Consider the following 9,241-nt stretch of genomic DNA (forward strand, 5'->3'; position numbering starts at 1 on the left):
GAATGAGTTTTACCACACAGAAGTACCCACAGACTGAAAATTTATAATCACTTTAAGCAGAACTAAAATGGGAGACCTAAAATTAGCCTTCATCTTTACTTTGAGTTACAACATTATTACAACATTAATATTCAGTCATGGTGCACTCTGTAACCTCTTATTTGAACTGAAAAAAAAACGCCCTTGAAACTCAAAACAACAATATTTTAAGCAATATTAAATGAAGAATGGTAGTGTGATAGAAAATATTTCACTTCTTAATTATGAACTTGATGTACAACTTAATCAAAATAAGTGACCCACCAAACCCTTTTCATATTTTTCTCTTGAATATAGGTTCTGAGTACCTTTTTTAAAATGTGGTCTTTTTTTTTCCCCCCCCGAAATAACAAATACGACATTGAATTTTTTCAAGATGTATAGCACCTAGTATCTTTAAGAGTACACTTAAAATTTAAATGGCTACCACAAGAAATGTATTTTTAGAAGGATGGTTTAACTAGTTGACAGGCAATTAATCTTGAAAAAGGAGACTAATTAAACAGTTTTCTTTGTCATAAATATGCTCTCATTGTTTTGAAGAGCAGCATGTTACTGCTACTTCTCTAATACATCACAAAACAAGTTAGGAAAATAAAATTATTATAGTTAGTGTGGGGTAATGTTAAAATACTTGCTAACTAGAACATAAAAATTAAAGTATTTTCAACTATTTTTAAAGTTATTTTGTGAAGGGAGGGGTAATATGGGGGAGAAGTAGGAGACTCTGTTTCAAATGGTCCCCTAAAGTGAGCTAAATATCTACCAGAACACTCTGAACACCCATGAAATCAGCCTGAGGTGTAAGATTATACACTTCTGGATCTCTATGGGGACAGAAGACATCAGTGGAGAGGGTGCACCTTGCCTGGATCATGGTTGATATATTCAACTATACATCCCCTCAACCACCACTTACTAAAATGACTAGGAGGAGGAGCACCCAACAGATGAAAATTCAGAGATTGTGCCCTCTGCCACAGAATTATTGGATATGGACATAAACAGTATGTTGGCAAAGGAATTCAGGGTAACAATTACCCAGGCAAAGGCTAGGTTGGAGAAAACCATTAGAGACAACATAGAATCTCTAAGGGTGGAATTGAGAGCTGATCTAGTAGAAGTTAAAAATATTATCAATGAGATCCAGTCTAATCTAAATACTTAACAACTAGGGTAACTGAGACAGAAGATAGAACTAGTGATCTAGAAGACAAACTGATAGTAAAGAAAGATCAGGGGAGGCTTGGAACAAATAGCTTAGAAGCCTTGAAAACAGAATTAGGGAAATAAATGATGCCATGAAACATAGCAACGTCAGAATTATTGGGATCCCTGAGGGGGTGGAGAAAGGAAGAAAACTAGAAGATATAGTTGAACAGATTCTGGATGAAAATTCCCCCAATCTTGGGAACAAAACAAGTGTTCATGTTCAAGAGGCAGAAGGGACACCCCCCAAGATCTATAAATCCAGAAAGACCTCCAGACACTTAATTGTGAAATTCATGAATCATAATTTTAGACAGGAGGTCCTAAGGGCAGCCAGAGGGAAGAGATTCCTTATGTACAGAGGAAGGTCCATCAGAATAGTGTCAGACTTGTCCACAGAAACCTGGCAAGCCAGAAAGGGCTGACAAGACCTATTCAGGACATTAAATGAGAAGAAAATGCAGCCAAGAATACTTTATCCAAGACCAGCAAGATTAAAAAGAGTATGTGACCACCAAGGCAGCACTACAAGAGATATTAAGGGGGGTTCTGTAAAAGAAGAAAGAACCCAAGAGTGACATAGAACAAAAATTTACTGAGGCAATTTGTAGAAACAAGGACGTCATAGGCAACACAAAGTCAATAAAAAAATGTATCTTTCAATAATCACTCTCACCATGAATGGCCTAAATGATCCCATAAAATGGCACAAGGTTGCAGACTGGGTAAAATTACAGGACCTGTCCATATGCTGTCTACAAGAGACACATTTAGAAACTGAAGATACATCCAGACTTAAACTGAAAGGATGGAGAACCACCTTTCATGCCAGTGGGCTTCAAAAGAAAGCTGGGGTAATGATTGTCATATCAGATAAATTAGATTTTTAAGCTAAAGACTATAGAGATACAGGACACTGCATCATTCTTAAAGGGTCTATCCACCAAGAAGATCTAAAAATTGTGAACATTTATGCCCCCAGTATCGGAACAGCCAACTACATAAGCCAACTGTTAATCAAAGTAAAGAGTCATATTGATATGAATACATTAATTGTAGGGGAACTTAACACAGCACTCTCGGTAACAGACACATCATCCAAGCAGAAAATCAATAAAGAAACAAGATCTTTGGGCCAGATGGACCTCATAGATATATACAAAACATTCCACCCTAACACAACAGAATACTCATTCTTCTTGAGCACACATGGAACTTTCTCCAGACTAGACCACATACTGGGTCATAAATCAGGGTTCAACTGATACCAAAAGATTGAGATTATTCTCTACATATTCTCAGACCACAATGCTTTGAAACTGGAAATAAACACAAGAAAAAGTTTGGAAGGAATTCAAACACTTGGAAGCTAAAGACCATCCTGCTCAAGAATGTTTGGATCAACCAGGAAATCAGAGAAGAACTTAAACAATTCATGGAAACCAATGAGAATGAAGGCACATCAGTTCAAAACCTATGGGATATGGCAAAGACTGTACTAAGGGGGAAATACGTAACCATCCAAGCCCCACTCAAAAAACTTAAAAAATCCTGAATACACCAGCTCTCTTAACACCTTAAAGAACTGGAAAATCAACAAGTTAAGCCAAACCCACACACAAGAAGGGAAATAGTCAAGATTAGAGCAGAGATCAATGAGTTAGAAACTAGAGATACAGTAGAACACATCAATGAAACTAGAAGATAGTTCTTTGAAAGAATCAATAAGATTGATAAATACTGGCCAAACTAATCCAAAAGAAAAACAATCAGGGTTTTGAAGGGGTGGGGGTGGGAGTTCGGCGTACCAAGTGGTGGGTATTATAGAGGGCACGGATTGCATGGAGCACTGGGTGTGGTGCAAAAATAATGAATACTGTTATGCTGAAAATAAAAATTAAATTTAATAAAAGAAATAAAAAAAAGAAAAAAAGAGGACCCAAATTAATAAAATTATGAATGAAAGGGGAGAAATCACATCTAATATCAAGGAAATAAAAATAATTATCAGAAATTATTATAACAGTTATATGCCAGTACGTTAAGCAACCTAGAAGAAATGGATGCATTCCTGGAAACCTATAAACTTCCAAGACTGAAACAGGAAGAAATTGACAACCTGAATAGACCAATATCTAGTAACAAGATTGAAGCACTGATCAAAATCTCCCAAAAAACAAGAGCCCAGGACCGATGAATTCCCTGGGGAACTCACCCAAACATTCAAAGAAGAAATAATACCTATTCTCCTGAAGCTGTTTCAGAAAATAAAAACAGAAGGAAAACTTCCAGACTCTCTCTATGAAACTGGCATTATCCTGATCCCTAACCCAGGCAAAGATCCCACCAAAATGAGAATTTCAGACCAATATCCCTGATAAATATGGATGCCAAGATTCTCAACAAGATCCTAGCTAATAGGATCCAACAGTACATTAAAACGATTATCCACCACGATCAGGTGGGATTTATCCCTGGGATGCAAGTGTGGTTCAACATTGGCAAATCAATCAATGTGATAGATCAAATCAATAAAAAAGAGAGAAGAACCACATGGTCCTCTCAATTGATGCAGAAAAAGCTTTGACAAAATACAGCATTCGTTACTGATTAAAACAATTCAAAGTATAGGGATAGAGGAAACATTCCTCAACTTCATAAAATATATCTATGAAAACCTACAGGGAATATCATTCTCAGTGGGAAAAGCTGACAGCTTTCCCTTTGAGATCAGGAACACGAAAAGGATGCCCCTTTTGCCACTGTTGTTCAACATGTACTAGAAGTCCTAGCAACAGCAATCAGACAACAAAAAGAAATTAAAGGTATTCAGATTATCAAAGAAGAAGTCAAACTCTCTTTTCACAGATGACATGATACTTTATATGGAAAACCCAAAAGACTCTACCCCTAAACTACTAAAACTCATACAATAATTCAGTAATGTGATAGGTTGCAAAATCAATGCACAGAAGTCCATTGCTTTATTATACACTAACAATGAAAATATAGAAAAGAAATGAGAGGATCGATTGCATTTTCTATAGCACCAAGGACCATAAGATACCTGAGGATAAATCTAACCAAAGAGGTAGAGGATCTGTACTCAAGGAACTACAGACCACTCATGAAAGAAATTGAAGAAGACACAAAAAGATGGAAGAGCATTCCATGCATGGATTGGAAGAATAAACATTGTTAAAATGTCTATACTGCCCAGAGCAATCTATACTTTCAGTGCCATCCCGATCAAAATTCTACTGGCATTTTTCAAAGTGTTAGAACAAACAATCCTAAAATTTGTATGGAGCCAGAAGAGACCCCAAATTGTTATGGAAATGTTGAAAAAGAAAAACAAAACTGAGGGCATCACTTTGCCTGATTTCAAGCTTTACTACAAAGCTGTGATCACCAATGCAGCATGGTACTGGCACAAAAACAGACACATAGACCAGTTGAACAGAGTAGAGTGCTCAGATATGGACTCTCAACTCTATGATCAAATAATCTTCAACAAAGCAGGAAAAAATATCCAGTGGAAAAAAAGAAAGTCTCTTTAGTAAATGGTGCTGGGAAAATTGGATAGCTATGCATAGAAGAATGAAACCTGACCATTCTCTTACACCATATACAAAGATAAACTCAAAATGGTTAAAAGACCTCAACATGAGGCAGGAATCTATCAAAATCCTAGAGGAGAACATAGGCAGTAACTTCTTGCACATCTGCCACAGCAACTTCTTTCAAGACACATCTCCAAAGGCAAAGGAAACAAAAACAAAAATGAACTTTTGGGACTTCATGAAGGTCAAAAGCTTCTGCACATCAAAGGAAATAGTCAATAAAACAAAGAGGCAACCTACAGAATGGGAGAAGATATTCACAAATGGCACTACAGACAAAGGGCTGGTATCCAAGATCTATAAAGAACACTTCAAACTCAGTACTCAAAAACAGATAATCATGTCAAAAAAGGGGCAGAAGACATGACCAGATACTTCTCCAAAGAAGATATACAAATGGGTAACAGACACATGAAAAAATGTTCATCATAATTAGCTATCAGGGAGATTCAAATCAAAACCACAATGAGATACCAACTTATACCAGTTAGAACCACAATGAGATACCAACTTACACCAGTTAGAATGGCCAAAATTAACAAGACAGTAAACAACAAGTGTTGGAGAGGATGTGGAGAAAGGGGAACCCTCTTACACTGTTGGTGGAAATGCAAGTTGGTGTAGCCACTTTGGAAAACAATGTGTAGATTTCCTTAAGAAATTAAAAATAGAGCTGCCCTAGGACCCTGCAATTGCACTACTGGGTATTTACCCCAAAGACACTGATATAGTGAAAAGAAGAATATCTATAGTGAAATTATTATTAAATTATTATTATTATATATAAATTATTATTATTATTAAATTATTAAGTTATAGTGAAATCATTTTTCATATAGTGAAAAAAAAGAATATCTACCCCAATGTTCATAGCACCAATGGCCACAGTCGCCAAACTGTGGAAAGAATCAAGATGCCCTTCAACAGACAAATGGATAAAGAAGATATGGTCCATATATACAATGGAGTATTATGTCTCCATCAGAAAGGATGAATACCCAAGTTTTGTATCAACATGGACAGGACTAGAAGAGATTATGCTAAGTGAAATAAAACAAGCAGAGAGAGTCAATTATCATAAGGTTTCACTTACTTGTAGAGCATGAGGAATAACACATTGACATTGGAATACTGAATATTGACATTGGGAGATGGAGAGAAATGAGTGGGGGGGAAATCGGAGCCGGAGACAAACCATGAGAGACTATGTATGTACTCTGAGAAACAAACTGAGGGTTTTGGAGGAGGGGAAGTGGGGGGTTGGGTGAGACTGGTCGTGGGTATTGTGGAGGGCATGTATTGCATGGAGCACTGGGTGTAGTACATAAACAATGAATCTTGGAACATTGAAAATATTAAATTAAAAAAATTAATGTGTTTTCATTATACAGAACTTGAGACATTTTGGAAAGAAGAATCCCATAGTGAGCAAAATATTTTAAAATCTTTGTGCCTCTGAACTTACACATTCAAACATTTGTGATATTATAAGTGTTTTAAAAATTGTTTAAAAAATATTGTTAACAGTGCAGTATATGATACATAGAATATACAAAACATGTTAATTGACTTTCTGTTATTGGTATGGCTTCTGGTCAACAGTAGGCCATTGGTAGTTAAGTTTTGGGGGAGTCAAAGTTATCTGGATTTTTGGCGGCATCAGCCTTTGGCTCCCCTAATCCTTTCATTGTTCAAGGGCTAACTGTAGGTGTACTTTGAGTCACTCTGGGCTCTGGGCAACAAAATCTCAAAACTACATTTAATTTTGAAAATCTTTCTGAATTTGAGGGTTACCAATAGTTGCTATATGTTTAGAGAGTTTTAATTGTATTACTTTTGACTTTCTCTGAAGATAAGAAATAACGTTAATGATGTTAAAGGGATGTGACCTTGGAAGACTTACTTTGATAAACATATATAAAAACAATCCATAACAAGCATTCCAAATGTAAATTCCTACTTCAATAGTATTTAAGAGTGAAGTACTTTATATTCTGAAATAATATGCATGGCAGTTTATGCTCTTCATAGCTTTACATGTAATTATAGCTTAAAGAAAGTTTGTTTTATCCATATTGCCTCATGTTATCCTTATTAGGTAGGCTTTTTTCTTTTTTTTAAATTTTTGTTGTATAAGGAAGGAAACTGTTTGTGAAGAGGTAAAATAATTTGCCAAAATTCACATAAGACAGAATATTGAAACTGGATGTGTCTAGTTTAGTACTTTGCTATAGAAAGTGTGGTCCATACACTAGAGGCTTTGGCATAATCTTGTTGGAAATGCAAGTCCATACTTCAGATCTATTGATTCATAATGTGCATTTTAACAAGATGTTCATGTGATTCTTTTGTATATTAAAATTTGAGAAATACTGCTTAAATATCTGTCACATTTGTTCTAAATGTAGATTTTAATATTATTCAGATACGCTGAGACCCATCGATCATGAGACCATTGCTTTTTGAAAAGATAGTTTGTTACTCATAGTTCCCAAGGGGAGGTAACATACCTGCCATACAGGGGACCACGCAGAGAGGCACTGAGGTCATTCAGGAGGCACAGGAAAATGAGGGGAAAATATGGACAAGAACCGTTATTATGGTTTCCTTGGGAAAAGCAAGGGAGGCAGGATAAGCAGGATTAGGGTTGGCTTATATGAGTAATGTCAGTGGGATCCCAGTATAGAGGCTGTCTCTAGTTGTCGGGCACCTGGCCCTGGGGTGAATAGTGGTTTAGAGTATAAGAACCCTCTAAGGGAGTTGCGGGTATGACCTCAGAATTGGTTATTTTGCTTAGAAAGCCATGTTCAAGGTGAATCTTTTACTATTTCTCGGAATTAATTTAGCTCTGGGAGGGGTAGTCTCTCTAGGGTCAGCAAGGACCCAAGATGTGAAGGCCTCAGAAAAACAGAAAATAAAAGGGATGATTATTGCATTTTGACATAGAATAAGACCCTATCATAATGTAATAAGCAGAGTCCACAAAGCTTCATTTTGAAAAAAATGGAGATGCATTTACTGCAAAGTTAATAAAAAGACCAAGTAAGCCTGTCCAACTACCCCTTGGAATTTCCAAAGGTCTGGCTGGGCAGATTAAATCCATTCAGATTATAGTTACCACTGTGACCACTGCCTGGAGGTAGCTCTCCACTCTGGTTTATTTCTTTATGCATGGAAATTGTTCTAATTTGAGTGACTGCCAGCCATTTCAGGAGCCCAGCAGCAATTCCAGCAATAACCCCATGAATTGGCTTCCATTTCACTGGCTCAATACTAGAATTTGGGTGTAGAAAATACTGAAGGCACAGAACTTATCCTCACTTACTTGGTTTGTCCCCTTCTTGCTTCAAGCCTACCAGTCCTCACCAAAAGATAAAAACTAAGAACCTTTTGGTTCATTCCTATTTGAGGATGTGGGAGATGAATAGAATGCAATTGCCAGTCACATTATATATATCAGAATTATTGAGGATGGGGGAAACTATAGAGTCACGTGGCTTCAGCTAAAGAAAAATAGCAATGTTATCCAGTTTTTGAGTACCTACTATTATGGTAGGTACTACAGTGATGTTAATCTATTTAGTCTTAACCTATGATTGTGAAAATTGAGGCTGGAAGAGATTTAGTAATTTGACCAAAACTATTACATGTTGACAAGTGTGTTAAATATCATGTCCATCTGACTTAAAAGCCCATGCATTTCGTGTAGGCACATCTTTATGTCACAAAGTGGATGACATTGCTTAAACAGTATGTATTATAAGAATTTTTCTATCCTTATTAAAGAAAGTGCTGATCTCTCTGTTCATGGATTCACTATGTTAGCATGAATAAGAGATAGGATAATTTCCTGATTCTTCTGAAATGGCTAGAGTTTAACTTTTTTTTAGATCAGTTTACTTTACTTTTGTCATATTCAAAGCTAAATTATCAACTTAGAATGTTTCCAGGACTGCCTTTGCTTGGCTCATCTAGGTTGATAAATGTATGTTATAATTTAGAAATAACATTTAAATCAGGACAAAAGGAATTACTGTCGAGATGTCTAAATATGGGAGAGAGGAGTATATGTGTACTCGTAAAGTAATACTTTAAATTTTCATCACTTTTATTGATATATAAATTACGTATGGTAAAATTAAACAATTATACATATGATTTAATAATTTTGAAAAATACATTCTGTCATGTATGTTTGTCATATATATGTATGTTTGTCAGGCATATTGGCCTAAGCTAACATTTATCTTCTGCTATAAAGGAGAATCATATATTTTCTATGTAGGTAATATATTAATCAAGATTTTTGTAATACTTAAAACTTACACATTTCCTGTACTTCTAGCATATTTGTTACTCATAAGCTTTTA

General features: G+C 35.8%; 1 pseudogene; it reads right to left on the bottom strand.

Moving 5' to 3' along the window:
• Positions 1–8,576: 8,576 nt before the first annotated feature.
• On the bottom strand, positions 8,577–8,688 carry LOC123387126 (annotated as a pseudogene).
• Positions 8,689–9,241: the final 553 nt, after the last annotated feature.

This window comes from Mustela putorius, unplaced genomic scaffold (assembly GCF_011764305.1).
Source record: "Mustela putorius furo isolate JIRA1106 unplaced genomic scaffold, ASM1176430v1.1 tig00003845_pilon_pilon_pilon, whole genome shotgun sequence".
NCBI lineage: Eukaryota > Metazoa > Chordata > Mammalia > Carnivora > Mustelidae > Mustela > Mustela putorius.